This window comes from Cyrtonyx montezumae, unplaced genomic scaffold, assembly GCF_038088225.1.
Source record: "Cyrtonyx montezumae isolate F1298 unplaced genomic scaffold, pur_monq_1.0 scaffold_25, whole genome shotgun sequence".
Taxonomy (NCBI): domain Eukaryota; kingdom Metazoa; phylum Chordata; class Aves; order Galliformes; family Odontophoridae; genus Cyrtonyx; species Cyrtonyx montezumae.
In genome coordinates, this window is record NW_027071992.1 from 1817695 (window position 1) to 1833911 (window position 16217).

At 40.8% G+C, this 16217-nt stretch overlaps 2 protein-coding genes across 2 annotated transcripts in view; one reads left to right on the forward strand and one right to left on the reverse strand.

The window, feature by feature from the left end:
• Positions 1–3766, forward strand: part of JMY (junction mediating and regulatory protein, p53 cofactor) — a 63410-nt gene extending 59644 nt beyond the window's left edge. Inside the window, exon 11 of the mRNA XM_065739778.1 lies at positions 3187–3766. The gene's annotated coding sequence lies outside the window, so the exon portion shown is untranslated. The remainder of the gene's footprint in view (positions 1–3186) is intronic.
• The window catches only part of SERINC5 (serine incorporator 5), a 510096-nt gene that overhangs the window by 120751 nt on the left and 373128 nt on the right, over positions 1–16217 (reverse strand). The window lies entirely within an intron of this gene.

Genomic DNA, 16217 nt, shown 5'->3' on the forward strand with positions numbered 1-16217 from the left:
TTATAGGATACCTAGTATGAATGTGACTAAACTGTGTTACGTCCAGTGTGATAAAACATGCACTTAGGAATTCAGTATCACTGACTTTTTAAAGCAATTTAGAGTTTGTATTAAGGAAAAGTTTTTTAAGTCAACATCTTAGTCTGTTATTGTTTGATTACTTGTGCTGAATAGTGACAGGACAGCTACTATAAAAAGCTTTGTTTCATTAGGAAATGAAGAGACTGCAGCTTTAGAACTTTAAAAACCTTTTAAGTAGCAAAGTAAAAGCAGCACAATCACTCTTGGACATATGCTATCATTATTTTCTGACTCCTCTTGGCCTTTTAAAAAATGTAGTATTTACCACTTCAGACTGAATACCTCCAAGTCAAGGATTGTGGATTTGACTGCTGAGCACATTGAAATCTCACTGGCTACCCTGTGTGACTGACTCTTTAATAGCTTGGTTTCAGTCTGTGAACACTCTGAATTTCCAGACTATAAGCATTAAAGATACAATTTGTACTTCTGCTCTTCTCATAAATTCCGTAAACTTACCTTATATTAGGCTACAGTGCCTGAGAGTACATGCGTTAGACTTCTGCGCATGAAGTTAGTTGTTTCAGAACAAAACAGAGATTGGCATTACATTCTGAAATTAGGGCTGTGTCAGCCTTAATTTTTGATTACAGCTGCATACAGCGCTGTTCTTCTGCGGTGTTTTTTTTTTTTCTGTTACTGACATGTGGTTGAGCTTAAGTCTGAATGAAAGGTCCTACTAAATTTATTTGTGAGTATTTTAAAATCTGGAGAGAAGAGAGGTGACAATCTCTTAAAAATTATTTATATATAAATCTGCTTAGAAATCAAAGGCTATTTCAAGAGTATGAAGCTATGGAAGATAAATATTTATAATCCATGTAACACAGCTAGTAGTAGGAAAAATAACCTATTTTGATGCTTTCCATCAGGCAGTTCTATACTGGTTAGTTTTTATCAGTTGTTGCTGTTCAACTACAGTGAAGTGCTACAGCTGTTTAAAGTGTGTTGGTGATGTAGCACCATCTGCGGCATGTTAATGTGATTATAGAATACTGTGTTTCAAATTGTACATTGATATGCTATTTTCAAATAGCTCTATTTAAAACTTTTAGAAAGGAAAGTAAATTTTGTAGCTACCAGCCACACTAGTGGTTTACTACTGCTTAACTGTGGCATGTTCCTTCTATACCAAAGATATTAATAGTTTTGAAATTGAAAATCCAGCAGTGGAAGTGCAGTAAACTCTTGCTGAAGCTCAAAGTTCTGTATTTTGCATTTTGAAAACTCCCACTATCACAGAACTTTAGAAATCAAGTCATAGGTGTAAGAAAAGACTTGCCTTGGAATTGAATTTGTTTTCTCAGTGCAGTTATTTTCTGTTTCCTTGATCACTTAGCAAGAGTATTATCTAACACTAAAGAACACTTACAGATATATACATATATTCAAAGTCACTTCTGGATATATATGTATGTGGATATATATATACATGTATCCAGAAGTGACTTTGAATTTTTTTTAATCTAATAGGTGAATTCTCCCTTGGAACTGTATTTTCACAGAAGTCTTACAAGTACATTGCTGTACAATATAATTCAACATTTTTCTCGTTAACTTTTACAGACCTTTACATGCATTTCAGAGTGTTGGTTGAAAATCACTGCTCTGAAGTACCTGTAGTGCACCAATTCACATCACCTTTCGAAGCAGCACTGAACTGAAGTATCCTGTCAGTTTGCAGCTATAGCCTTTTCCCATTTTGAGGATGCAATGCTGCCAAACACTGAGATCCCATGAAATCAGTTGTACGTAAAGCAGGGTGCGGTGTTGGAATTCTGTGTGTGTGCTACTTGGAGTTTTTCACCCATCCAGAACCTCCTTTCTCTTGTCATTATCATACTCTATTAAGAAAACCATCCTTTTCTCATGAGATGAGATTTAAACAGACAGATTTGATTGAAGAACAGTTGTACAAAATAGCTAGCAGGTTAGAAATGAAAATCTGGCCCATGTTATCCAAGCGTGTGAAGTAATCTGCTAAAATAGGAAGTCTGAAACAAAGTCCATTTGAAATTCAGAGGAGTAAATAATTTTCACATAGATGAGTGGTTGAACATATAGCCTGATTACAGAAGAACAGAAAAAGTTGAAAAACTTGCAGAATAGTATTTTGTTTTTACTATTATCAGTTATTACTGAAATCATCTTAATATCGTGCTTTATTAAAAAAGGATTGATATATTAATTTGTATCTGTAAGATCTGCATATCCAAAAGCAGTTGCATATGAATTTTAGGTCCAAAACAGTTACAAAAAAGTATTTTGGCAGCTGCATTATTAAGCTGAATTTTGCTTAGAATATACACATCCTTATAGGCTAACTGTAATATGATTATTTGCCTTAAGAATGACAGGTAAATCTATAATATGTTTATCAAATGCCAAAAAGTGTCTTAGAATACGCATAGTAAGAGGAAAGAGTATTAATGTACACTAATTTTCTTAACTATTGACATTTGAAGATAATAGTAATTAACTTCTGCGGGAGATCTAGTCATATCTTGTGTTAGCTCCCACGTGAGTTAAATTCTATCTAAAGTTTATGTGATTATCTTCTTTTTTTTTTAAGAGCATTTCCTTCCATACCTCATTCTAAGCCATGTACACTAACGCTGAGGCATTCTGTGTATCTGAGGTACAGGTGAACAAGCAGCATAAAGATGCAGTGAATTCTCTGTGGGTAAAAAAACAAAACAAGATTTTTGGTTATCAGAAGTATCCCAAGCATTTATAGGACACAAGATGGCAATAGTACATTCAGAGTACTGTAAATAGTTGCAAAGCCTGGGTTCCTGGTAGTGATGGGTAGAGTAACCAGGTGAAGAATTCATCTTTTGTTCTCTACAGCCTTCTAATTCAGGGCTTCTTCATGCTCAGATCAGTGCTCAGTGCAAAAATACCAGAAGTAAAAGGAGACCTGTGTTAAGGTATTGTTAGTCTGGGAGCAGTGTTGCCCTGGGAACAGAGAGAATCAAGGGGTTTTTTTTTTTTTTAGACTAAGATAAGTATTGCATGTTGGACTTGCTTAATACATTGATCGGAGAGGACTTGTAAAGCTCTTTAGCTTTTCAGATGTTCCTTTTTTTTTTTTTTCCCAAACAGGTGATATACAGCCACTGAAGTCAGAAAAGAAACCCCAGTTGAAGATCACTTTTCCTCTTCATTTTGAAAATTCAGAGCCAGCCAGCAGTTTTGACCGTCAGTTCCGCAGGTGGCTTTCTTTCACAAAGAAATACTCTTTCTTTGGCAAAAGATTCAGCATCTGGAAAAAATGGCTTGAAGTGTAAATTTTTCAGGTCACTTTTTTCTTCATGTGTTCTAAAAATTTTGGTTTGAGTAGAAAGTTAAGTTATGTCAACATTTGTTTTATATAATCAAGAATGCCCGACTCTCGAGCACTTTTCATATTTGTGTTTGTAGTGTGTGGTCAGTTAAGTGGAGAGAGCGTTTTGAACTGGGAGAATACTTGGCTGTTAAATGAACTGTGTGATCTGGCTGAAGCAACAAAACAGTTATGAAGTCTTTCCCTTCACTGCACTGAATATATCATCTGCTTGAAAAGCAATTAAGAAGGTCCTCGCAGAAAAGCTAGCACTGACATTACAGAAAGAGCAGAATTCCTTGTTGCACCACAGTAGCTGAAATTCAGTAATGACTTTCTACTTAGTTTGAAGAAGTGTATGTCAGTATGAAAAACGGCGAGTGACCACACGGTAATGAGAAAGAGGAGCTGAATTCAGTACATATTTTAAGAATGTGTTTCCAGCATGGTGCTTTTATAGCAAGACATACTGACAGAACCTTTTTAGAAGGTCATTTGTAATCTTAAACTTTTCTAACATAGACATTTTCATGCCTTTTTAGAATAATATTCAGCTGCGTTAAACCAAGTATACTTTATCATTTGTTGTAAGAAGCAATATTTTGTAATTTCATACTTAAAATTATTTTTCAGTTTGGTTTAAAAGGCTTTGTTTGAATACAGTAAGCAGCCATCTAAAAAGATCAAAGCATTTGAACATATTTGATACTTCATTTTTGAAGATGTGCTTCTCTTGCTTTCTTTTGTTATTCTCTTCAGTGGCTGCAGAAATATTTGTATTTCATACCCAAAAGCCTGCTGGCTGCAAAAAAAAAAAAAAAAAAAAAAAACCAAAAAACAAGTCCCCTTTTGTTTGTGACCATTTTTCTTTTTTTTTTTTTAAAAAAAAAAAAAAAAAGGAAAGTTGCAACCTCCTCTGCATTGAGTACCTAGAAGTAATCCTAAGCTTCATGTCTGATGGCTGCAGACAGCTGCACTTAGAATGTGTATCACTAGGGTAAGAGGTGTCAGTAGAGAGAGAGAGTGAGTCTTGGAAGATCCAGAAGCTCCATGTGATACTACTGTCAGCCTGTTACAATGTTAAGAAAGCTAAATTGTCACCAGCATTCTTCATTCATTGGTGTGACATAACTCTGCATTTGAGAAGTGTGCAGTCTGTGTCCTCGTTGTAGTATGTTACTTTCACCATTCCTCTTGTAAAATCAAACTATTATGGGGATAGTGTTTTCTTTCTTAGAGCAGTTGCGCTTTGCTGCTGTCATACAGTGAACATGTGCTGTGTCAGTGTTCCTGACAGGAGATTGCATGTCTTGCCATTTCTGTAAATAGGAACAGGAGCACCCACCTTAGTAACAGGTTACATATACCTGCAGGAACCTCAGAGGTCGGACCCTTCAGGTGTTGTCCTGTGGCTGTCCTGAAATTAAGGCTCATTCAGACGTCTCAGAAGGATGTCACAGTACCCTTGCTATTGACAGGCATTTTCTTAACCTTGTTGCCTTATTTATAGTAAGTGAACATTCATTCTTAAAGCACCCCTGAGTAGTGTTACTTTGGAGCTGTATTGATTTTGCTGTATGTATTACTTGTTAGGTCTGTGTGCTTCTCTCCTGAGATCAGTTCTATGGCACATGATACTGTCTTTCCAAGGACTTAAAACTACAAGGCATAATTTTTCATAAACTGCTTTTCTGAGCTCAGTTAATGGTGCGGTTGTAAGCTAGCACTGTGCTCACGCAGCAATAACTGTGATTTCAATGTTGATCAAAACCACTGGGCGTTGCCTGTACTGTTAGGGGTGTATTTTTGCTCAGCATTTGTCTTCGCTTCCAGTCACACCACAGTTTGAAACTAAATTCTTGGCCATAAAGCAGAGCACAAAGCAGAATTTGTCGTAGAGTGGTAATTCAGATTATGCACTTCATCTGAAGCTTAGTGCTATGTAAATAGTGGTGATTGAGCAACCATGTCAGTTATTCCTATTTTCCAGCCTACGTTTTCATTCCTTACAGTATGCATATGGGATGCAAGCAAAATTTGAGGTCAGGAGACAATATCATAGTTTTGAGATATAGGTGCAACGGTTCCTTTGCACAATGTTTGTGTCTACAGTTTACCGTTGTGTTGTGAGAAATACAAGTAGCTCAATGCTTTACTGTACTGCAGCTTTACAGATTTATTTGCCGTGTGGTCTGTCAATTTTGCCTTGAATGTGTGCATGATTGAGAAAAATTACTGTCCTTAATCTGGTTTATATTTAGTTGAAATCTTAGACTCCTGTAATAGCTTAGTTGATAGAAGTGGATTTATCGTAGGAGCAAGTATTTTATGTGCACACAAAGAGTAGTTGTGCTGAGCATAGCAGCTTATATCAGTTCCAGAACTGCCATCTTCCACATGGAATGAAAAGTATTTTCTCCCACATGCTGCTAAAACAAAAACAAAGCAAAACAAAAAGAAATCCTAGGTTTTAATCTTCAGCAAGTCACTAGATGTCACAATTTCACGTTCCCCACTGTGATACAGAAATTTTGTATGCGTAGTGTGCAGACTAATGCATCAATCTTCCCATCCTTCTCTGCAACACCACATTTTGCAGTGGGGTGGCGGGAGCAGCAAACAGGAGGAGTGTGGTCACAGCAACCTTACTGGAGTTCTGACAATCCTGCAGATTTGGCTCCTCCGAAGCTGAAAGAAGCTAACGAATGTGTTGGCCCTTTAGAAACCATAGCATCACTACAGAAAACTCAATTAGGCATATGCAAGGAAAGAGAACCTCCATGAGAAAGGCCTTTCTATGTATTACTGATATTTTTCCTTTCTGGCTGGACTTCTCTGTGGTGGATGCATCCGTCTGTTGCTTCTTGTTTATATGAAACAGTCTGTCAGCTCTCACGCTTCTTCCATCTTTAGGAACTTCCTTCCATGGCTCTGGTTAAAACTGTTTTATATTGTATGACTGATCCACTGTGGTAAGGAGTCGGAGTGTATATTTATTGTACAGATGCATATCTGAGGACTGAAACACCTATGAGTGAGATCAAGAAACGAGAAGCGGGACTAGTAATTAGATAACCAAAACGTCAGGCAAATAGGAAGGCCTTCCTCAGAAACAGAATCTGCATCAACGTGAATTTCGTCCTCTCATTCACAGAGGTTCCAGATTCTTTAAAAATGACCAATATTCTTAGTTTGTTTGCTTTCTTTTCACGTCGTAATTAGTTATTTTCCTTAAGCATCACTTTTAAGGTTTTCTAAAAACTGACAGTCTGCGTCCTATACCAGACACCTGTAAAATAACTTAGTATAATTATATATTGTGTTTTTTTCTTTTTGTGGCTGCATTGGGGATAGAACTCAACATACTTCACTATGTTATTTGTAAAGAATCATTTTGATATATAAGCACTATATTCTGTAATGTCTAATATTAAAGTAATGACAGATGTGTTGTTGAAATGCAACTTAGTGAGAGGAGGGGCAGGGGCTGTCGGTGGTCAGTGTTCCCCTCGCTTGTTTGTTGCACGGAGTTACAAGAGTGTAATTTGTGAATCGATTTTGTTCACACGTGTAATCCGATTTTATTTTCATTGTAATGCTTATGTAATTAACTTACCCGTGTATACTTCTGGTAACGATTCCATAAGCACGGACAGTACATTATGTTTAGCACTACAGAGTTAACGTTAAGAACAAGCGAAGCTTATTGCAAAGCAAAGGAGCAAACAGAGCACCTTACTGGGAGAGCACGCTGTGGAGTCAGCGCTGCGGGGCCGACAGGAGGTCATTCCAAACTTGACTGCAAATTGCTCTTCAGTGTAGTAAGCACATTGACACACTGCTGCCGGTGCTGTCAGAAGCACAGCGGTGGCTGTTTTTAACCTATAAATATACTGTAATTTAAATTTTTTCCTATAAAATGAGTTTATATTTAATTGCTGCCTAATACATGTACTTAAAATTAGGATTTTTAGCAGGGCTGAGGGCGGGTGGGCGTGCCTGTGTATTTCTGGGAGGGGCTGTTGTATATACATTTCTTTGCACTTCCTGCTCAGTTTAACTGTTAACCCAAACCCAGCTCTGACTGCGACATTGATGTACTTTATTGTGATGGAGGTCCATCTTCTGTGGCCCCAAGCTTCAGCGTTTGACAGAAAAGGTCTTTCCATTCAAATGTGAATACTCTGATGTACCTCTAATGTGGAAATGACCAGGCAATGAATTTTACTCTGCTGAGCTTAAGATGGCTGTAGAGTATTATTTAAAGCCAGTACCTGAAGCTGTTAACCAGCATTTGGAAAGAGTCAGAGGGACGATTGCCTTTTGGTGAGTGCAGCCCTAACTCTGCAGCGCCGTCGCTGCAGAGACTGTTACCTGTTCCGTACTGTTCTGCCTTAGGTGGCTTTGACTTTCAGATCCTTTCAGGAGCACTTTTGATTTCTGAACTGTGGAACAGGTGTTGGGGATCGGGGACACTCACTCAACATCTCCCAGCGTGTTACTGTGCTTGCTGTATGTGTTGGATTTAGTCTTACGTATTTACAGATACATCATCATGAGATTTAAGGAATTGGGATGGCTGCGGATTGTCTCGCACGAATGACATTGGTAAAGGTTAATGATGTTAACTTTTTTTTTTAAACCTGTTGAATAAATGAGAAATAATCAAAACCAGTTTTCTGTTCACTAGCTTTGTGCAATATTATTGGTAGAATCGAACACTAGTGCTTGGCAGCAAGGAAGCCCTTTAACACCATGTACACAAAGATGTGTTAAGTGTGTGTGTTATTGTAAATGACTGCAGATCTGCTATCTCTAAAAATGCTCAAGACCATAAGGTATTAGGCAACAAGCATCTAAAATAAAGAGGATAAACTAAGTAAACATTTCCAGCAATACCTAAAAACTAAAACAACGGTAACTGTCTGCCTTTTGCTTTTTTTTTTTCTTGTTAGTGCAGTTTCCCTGCCATGCACATTTATTGCTGTGTATTTTGTTTTTATTACCATGACTCGGGAGTTTAATCCTGTACATACACTAAGTACTGAACTCACCTTCTTGTACATGCATTGTAACATCATACTCACAGTTTTGGTGCTTAAAAATGATTCCTTTTTCTTTATTAAAGGATATTTATTTGACCACTGTTTCATTTGAGTACATAGCGATGCTGAAAAAAATAAAAATAGTGCAGTTTGGTTCCTCCACAAAAAAGAAAAAGTCATCCACTGTTAAGTTTCTGTTGTTACTGTTTGAGTTCCTCAAGCTGCCCATCTGCTACGAATGGCAGACAGCAATGCCTGAGCTGCACTGCTGCAGGAACTGTCGTACTGATGTAATATCTTCATGAACTGCTGCATAAATAAATCAGGTGTCATAGGAGAACTTCGCTCTTCAGTAGTGCAGGGAAATTGAGCTTAAGTGCAAGCAGAAAACCAGTTGTCATCACTTAGTGAAAGGACAAATACCTTTATGAAATGCACAGATGTTTAAAGTCAGAATGCTCAGATCCCTGTGAGACTCCTGTGTCTCAGAGCTTGCTGGTGGTGGTGCCGTTGCACGGGGGCAGAGCAGCCTCCAACTGTGTGTAAGAATGCAAGGGGTGGTGGAGAGAGGCAGTGGGGCTGGAAGCATCTGGCTTCACTCCTTGCTTGCTTCCCCTTTTTTTTTTTCTTTGTTGTGGCCTCACACTGCAGGTTCAGGTTGGAAATTAGGAAAAATTTCTTCTCAGAGTTGGCAGTGCGTTGGCATGGGCTGCCAAGGCAGAGCTGGTGGAGTCACCATCCCTGGAGGTGTTTCAGGACAGGGCAGAGGTAGTACTTAGGGACATGGGTTAGTGCTGTACTTAGGGGGCTCTGTTGCCATCAGCAGTGTCTGCTTTGGTATCAGAGGTTACTTTTCTGTCACTTGTAAGGCTATTCCTGTGGGCTGGCAGTAGGTGCGGTGCTCACACCGCATCTATAAATCAGAGAATGGACCTGGATGCAGCAGTGATACTCAGAGTAAGGCCCATATGTCTGCACAACACACGGGGGATATGGGAGCAGGGCAGAACTGTCTTTTTTCATGTTATATGTCAGATGGAAAGGTACATTGCCAATAAATACCACTGGGCCACAATCCACCTCACACTTAACAAGCAACACCTATCTGACAGCACTCACTGATGCTTGGCTTTTACTCCTTCTCCAGCAGTCAGCAGAGGGGCTGTGGGGGAGGAGAGACTTAAACACACGGAGTGAGTTTTCCAGAGCTCCTTTTCTGACATTTTTTGAGATGCTTTCCTCAGCAGTGCTCACTGCTATCTCCCATTTCGCAGGTTTTCCCTTCCTGTTGCAGGAGGAAGGAGGCAGCACAGGGAGCCCATCTGGGCCTAATGCTGTAAAGTTTTGTGCCACGCTTTTTTCTGTCGGGACAGAGCAATATAATTAACTGAATTATTATCTTCTCTGTGAAACTCCGATGGATCCCACGGGCTGTGCAACTTGCAAGCGGCTCTCTGCTGGTACTGCACAATAGCAGGTGATACTCCAGGGGCATTATCCAGAATGGTACCAGCACAGCCTCGTTCAACTGTGGCAGAAGGCATCAAGTTTTCCATTGGCAGAATTGTGAACCCCCCACCTCGTTGCTGCCATGCTATTCCCCTATCCCCCTTGCTCTGATACTCAGGTCTGTCTCTTTCTCCTGAGTTTGTGCAAACCTTCATCCCAACTCAGTTTTCACTAGCACGCCTCCCTCAGCACAGCGCCTTGGTGCCAGGGCAGCTGGACAGAGCTGCTGCCTGTCTTCATTACAGGTGCACTCCTCCTTAATAAGCCAGAACTCTGGCAGCAACAAAAACAGCATTATACTCCAGATCAGCCCCTGTATCCACCACCTTCTCCCTTCCTCCCCACAGTAACCACGTGCGGTCTGTGATGTGTGTGGGGGCAAGTGCAGAGATAACAGCTTCTTGTCACTCTTCTCACCACACGGACTTCACGTCTCCAGAACATTTCACTTTGTGTGTCCTGCATTGCTTGTGTGAGGCCAAGAACATCCATGGTCTTTCAAACATCATTTATTCTTTAGTTCATTTTTTTAATCTTTCCTTCTAACTTGCAACACAATCCCTCTGCATATTGCTGTTTGAAATTCACAGGAATAAGAAACTTGAAGAATCATGCAATTCATACAAAACATGTATATTGGCCACACTTTTTCTTCATATTTTATTTCAATCCCCATTAAATTCCAGCAGGAATGTATCTGAGCTCTGAGTGTACAAAGTCATCAGCGCATGCTCTTACTGCCATGCATGTTACCCGCACAGTGTAGACATAACGGATGCTCTATGAACTGACTTAATGTGAAGCACCATGAGGCGATGGCCACTCTTTTCCCACCCCCTTGCTTGCTGTGAGTAAACCAACATCTGGAGCAGATGGACACCCACAACGAACAACTTGACAAGCCCCCCCCCCTCCCCCCCATGCTATGTCAGGCTTTTAAAGGCATGTTGGGAAAAAATAAAATAAAAAATGGCCTTGAATAGACATTCATCAATAAATTGCACAGCCTGCCTACCCCCTTGTCGCAGGAGCACATACACCTGCCACCTCTGCACCAACTCTCAGCAGCCCGCTCTCATGCCCACCACCGCCTCTCCTTTGCTCGCCTTCGTGGTGTTGGCCACCTTCTCCAGAGCACAAGGCAGCAGATGGGGCCCGGGGAAGCAATGTGCTGGTGGAGTCATTCAGCACGTGCACGTTGTGAGTGATGCTTAAGGTAAAAACCAGGGCAAATTTCTGTTCAGGATATGAAATTTTGTCACTTTTAAAAGACCGGTGTGTCTGCTCATGCTATGTTCAGGGGAAAGCAGCTGCAGGTTGCCTGCCAGGACGTGCTTTGCTCAGATGTGTAAACAATCCTCTTCTACCTAAAACACTACAAATCAGTTGTGGTCCCAAGTCAACACTTGGTTACATTTCACAGAAAAACAGACTTTCAAGTCTTCAGTACTCGGTCTCAATTTGCAGTAAGAAAAGTCGCACAGACATCTAACCAGCATTTGTCAAGTCTGCACCATCAGCAGTTTGGAGTGGACCCGTGTGCTGTTCCAGTCACCAGCAGGTCCTCCCTGCACCAGACACACAACTGCCTTCAGAGAGTCCTCAGCAGCTGCCAAGTCTCAGGGATGCTCCTAAGTGGCCGTGGGCACCGTCTGTACCAGTCTGCACCAGCTTGTTTAAACTGAATGCACAACTTCAATTCTGTGCCCTTTGGAGTTCGGCCTGTGGAAGGGACATACCTGTTCCCCAGGAGGTTGTTCTTTTTTCCCTTATCCCCTCTACCTGTCACTGGCATAGCAAACCACGGGTTGCCTTAAAAAAATATATTGTAAATAGTACTGAAATAATTTATGTTGCCATTTCTTCTATCTGCCAAGTCACTCAGCGTAATGAGGGCCTGATCCTTGGAACATTGTCACCATGGCTGCCAGCTTGGCAAGCAGCAGCAGCAATTCCCAGCTGTTCCTACTGGGACAGTTCCTCAAGCACTGCTCCTTCTCCTGGCACAGCATTCAGAAGAGGGACCGACAAACCCCATGGCCACACCATGGCCATTCAGTGCCAGATGAACCTGCTGCCATTTCATCCCTCATGTAGGGATAGCATAGATGTACTAGGTCCCTGTGTGCAGGGCACTCATTAAAGGGCTGACTGTGCCTCTCGTGGTACCCTGGCTCCTTTCTGGATTTTGTTTATGTTCTGGTTGCACAGCCCCTTGTTACATTGCTACGATATGGACAAACTGTCCTCATTTCCCTACCAACCTCTGGTTCACAGCGCGGATCACTGCCTGCCCCCCACGCGAGTGCGGATCCAACCTGACACGTATCCCTGTCCTGGTGCTCCCTGTGAGGTCTCCATGCTCCTGCAGCTCTGATTACAGCACACCGACGTTTTGTTGTTGCCGCCTGTCCCCACTTCAGTGACTTTCCAGCTCCTCGGGACTCAGCAATGTCCAGGGACAACCCGCAGTGTGCCCCAGACGCACGCCTATCTGCCTTCTGTGTGACTCTTAAGTTTAGATTTGTGGAAATGACATCCATGACAAAACAATGTAATAAAAACAGGATTAAAAGGGATTTAGGACATGTAGGTTCCAGCGATAACAGAAAACACCACCACAAAAAAAAAAAAAAAAAAAAAATCATGATCTCTTTTTCTTTCAAAGAGGTGAGCGCTTGCTGCTGTGCTGCTCTTAGAGCTGCAGACCAAAACTTCCTCTCCATTTCTCCGCCTGTATGCCCACAGTGTGGAGCAAAAGGGCTGCTGATAATGGAAGGAATGCAGGAAGGGCCTTCAGCCACTGCCGTGACTAACACCAACACTGGACCTCGGGGCTAGTGGAGGTCAGAAGAATGGCACGAACGGGGTTTGCGGACTGACAGGACTTTGGCTTTGGTTACAAAGCACAACTGTAATGCTGCCTTTGAGGAGCCTGCAGCAGTTCTGGGGCAAGCCAGATGTGCTCAGCATCGTTCAGATATTCTCCGCTGTGCAAGATTTTCTCACCTATCTCACAGCTGGTGGTGCTGCAAAAGGGAATCCTTTGGACAGCCATACATTTCTCCCCCAAAATCTCTGACATCTTCGATGGTTCCTCCCGCTTCCCAGGCCTATCAGCATTTGAAAATGCCACGGGCTACTGGATGCACTGCCCCGGCTAATCTGAGCGTGCGCTAGAGCAGGCAGGGGGAGAAAGTGGGAATAAACTGCGCTGGTTTCTTTGGTCCTAGGATGAGCTGCGGAGGCAGCACGGACAGCTGCAAGTCCCTGAGAGGCTGTGAGACCCAGGAGGTGTGGCAGGAGCTGCGGCACCTCACCGCCACAGGCTGACGCCAGGGGCCAGCCAGCGCTGCCTCTCGTTCCCAAACACGGAACAGAACGCGTGAAATCCGTCACACTTGTCAGGAGCAAATAGAGAAAGAATAGGAACTAACTGCGTAAAGAAAAGCACAGGTTTTAGGAAATACCTATTGTTCTGTGGTATGTTCTCTGCTTAGCACCATTCAGAGGTAGTGTGCATATGCAGCATCGCTACGAAAATGTAAACGACAATCTGAGCAGCGCTGTGCACAGCCCGGCCCACCTCCTGGCTAACGGCGGCGGCGTGGAACCGCACCCTCCACTCGGCATGCTCACGTGCCGGCACTGCACGCGTTTGGCTGCAGTTCCTTGACGGGTTTTCGTTTTGTTTTGTTTTGTCATTCCCCTTTTGACACCCGGGCCTAATCTCTACTAATATTTGGCCTCAAGATCCAAGATTTTCTCATCAATCAAATCAAGCAAGCGCCTTTACTGACACCCAGAGTTCTGCAGAGAATTAAGGCCTGCGACATTTTTCCATTTCCCTTCCCGTGCCGAACTTCTGACAAAGATTTCCATCTTCTGCCTTTGAAATGATCCTCCTAATGAACCAAGTGCTCGCGGCCACTTCGGTACAGAACATGAACGGCAATAAAACAAAGCAAGGTCCAGCCCCTGACTGCAGGTAAACCTGGAGATAGTCCCTAGCCAGTAGAAAACAGAGCAGGAAACAGAAACCTTGCACAGCTGACAAGACGCATCCCAGCATATTCATTTTAATTGACGCACTGCTCATTCCTGCAGGATTTCTGTTGAAGGAATTACCCTCAGAATGCCACCAATAGCATTAAACGATACTTATTTGTGTTACATCTGTTTTAGCCCTTTATTATATTTTACCTGAAAATGTATTTTCGTAGAGAATTTATAACAATATTTCTGCATTATCAGTTCATTTTGTTTGCCTCTTTCCTGGAATATTAGCCAGGAAAAGGAATCCCCAGTCTGTAACAGACATTAATTCACACATTTTACTTTGTGCACATAGAAAAAATGCAATTTCTGGATCATTGAGGCATATGGATTATGAACAAGACACTCCAAAAACCAACTATCTGGACGGGAATATACTTACAAAAATCTTTTTATGTCAGAGTCAGGATTTCACAACATAACACGCTAATGCAAAATCCAGTAGCACCTGAAAGATTAAGGTAGCTGCTGCTATCACTTGCACATACTTGAAAAGATATAAGGAAAAAAAAAAAAGTAAAAGTACATTCTCCAGAGAACAGCAAGTGTATTTCAAAAATAAAAACCGTATTTTTGATTTTTCTTCAGGTTTTGTTAGATGTTTGTCAGTTGTTTTTTTTTTGTTTGTTTGTTTTGTTTTGTTTTTTCACTGTAATTCTCATTGCTCTTTTCTTTTTTACAAGACTATAGTTGCCATTTAACAAAGTTTACGCAGCGCGGCCACTCGCCTCTCCTGTACAAGTTCATGTTCCTGTTTTCAAGCTGCAGGTACTCGACACTGTTTTCACGTACACATATTCCCACAGTTTTGTGAAAGATAGGTACAATTCGTAATACCTGTCTCTGGGAAAAGTCATGTTTCAAATAGGCGAACTATTGTCTTCGAACAGAATTGGAGAGGCTACAGTAGGCATAACCACCTAAGAACCAACTTTAGGTTTCAAATTCTAAACACCCACCTATTGTAAATAAACATCAAAAATACTCATAGCATTCAGATTTTTTTTATATGTGCACGTAAGTCCACCTTATCCCATATTTATGTTTGACAACTATGTGGGAATTCAAAGGTGCAGCCCTCAGTAATTGTAAAAAATGAAATGAAGCGTATCTACCGAATGAGAAAAGAAATTCTCAAATATCAATTTCCAATTTAAAATTTAATTTCAATAGGAAAATATTAAAAATGTGCACATCTAAATTTTTTCGTGTTCTTTATATACATATGTGTGTGTACGTATACATAGAAATACTCATGTACCACACATATTCACAAAATTTAAGTGGAAGAATTTCTGTCCACTATTTTCCCACAGGTAAATGACATCATATCTTTAAAAATGTCAATAATAATATCATTAAAAATAATATTACATTTATTCCATCATCAAGTTTTCTAATGTTTTTATTCTTTCTTCATCCTTATTATGTCCACTGAGCAATAATTAACGGGCCAGATTCTCCTTGCATTTCCTCCAATGTTATGCCAGCCAAACGTTGCTGACACCGCATCAGGGATGCACCTGGTTTACAGCAGCACAAGTGACAGGAAAATCGGGCCCAAACATCCCCAGTTAAATTGAAATCTTGTGATATTTGCTCATGTGGACCTGATGAAGATGTACACATCACTGCCTAAAATCACTGAAAGAAAAACATGTAGCTCATCACAAAGTTTTCAACCAGTAGCACACTGAATCAAGCTCCTCCACCCCACCAATAAATAAAATAGGTGAGAAAACACCCTAAAAATATGGATAAAACTTAAACATTGTGTACATTACATACAGTATAATACATGATGGTTTAGCATTTGACCTAAACCATTTTCCTGACTAGTCAGGGGACACCTGATAAATCACTGGTAAAGAGAGGAAAAAAAAGCAGTATTTTAGAAATAAAGCACATATTTCTAATATAAATGAGAACCTGTGTGTATTATATGGTATATACATACAGTACACACAAAACCAAACTTATCTTTTCTAGTTTTCAGTAGCAGTCTCTAAGTGGAGAAAATTATGTCGTACAAATTTATAAGCAGCTAGATTTCATGTTTAACATTCAAATGAACTTGGGGAGCAAACAGTGCATCTTTCAACTCTGAAGTCTGACACTCATTCATACATTTTAAAAAAGCCCTCTTCAAAATTACAAGCAATTAATTTATGGCAAGAATGTACTTTGATGCAAGACACGTG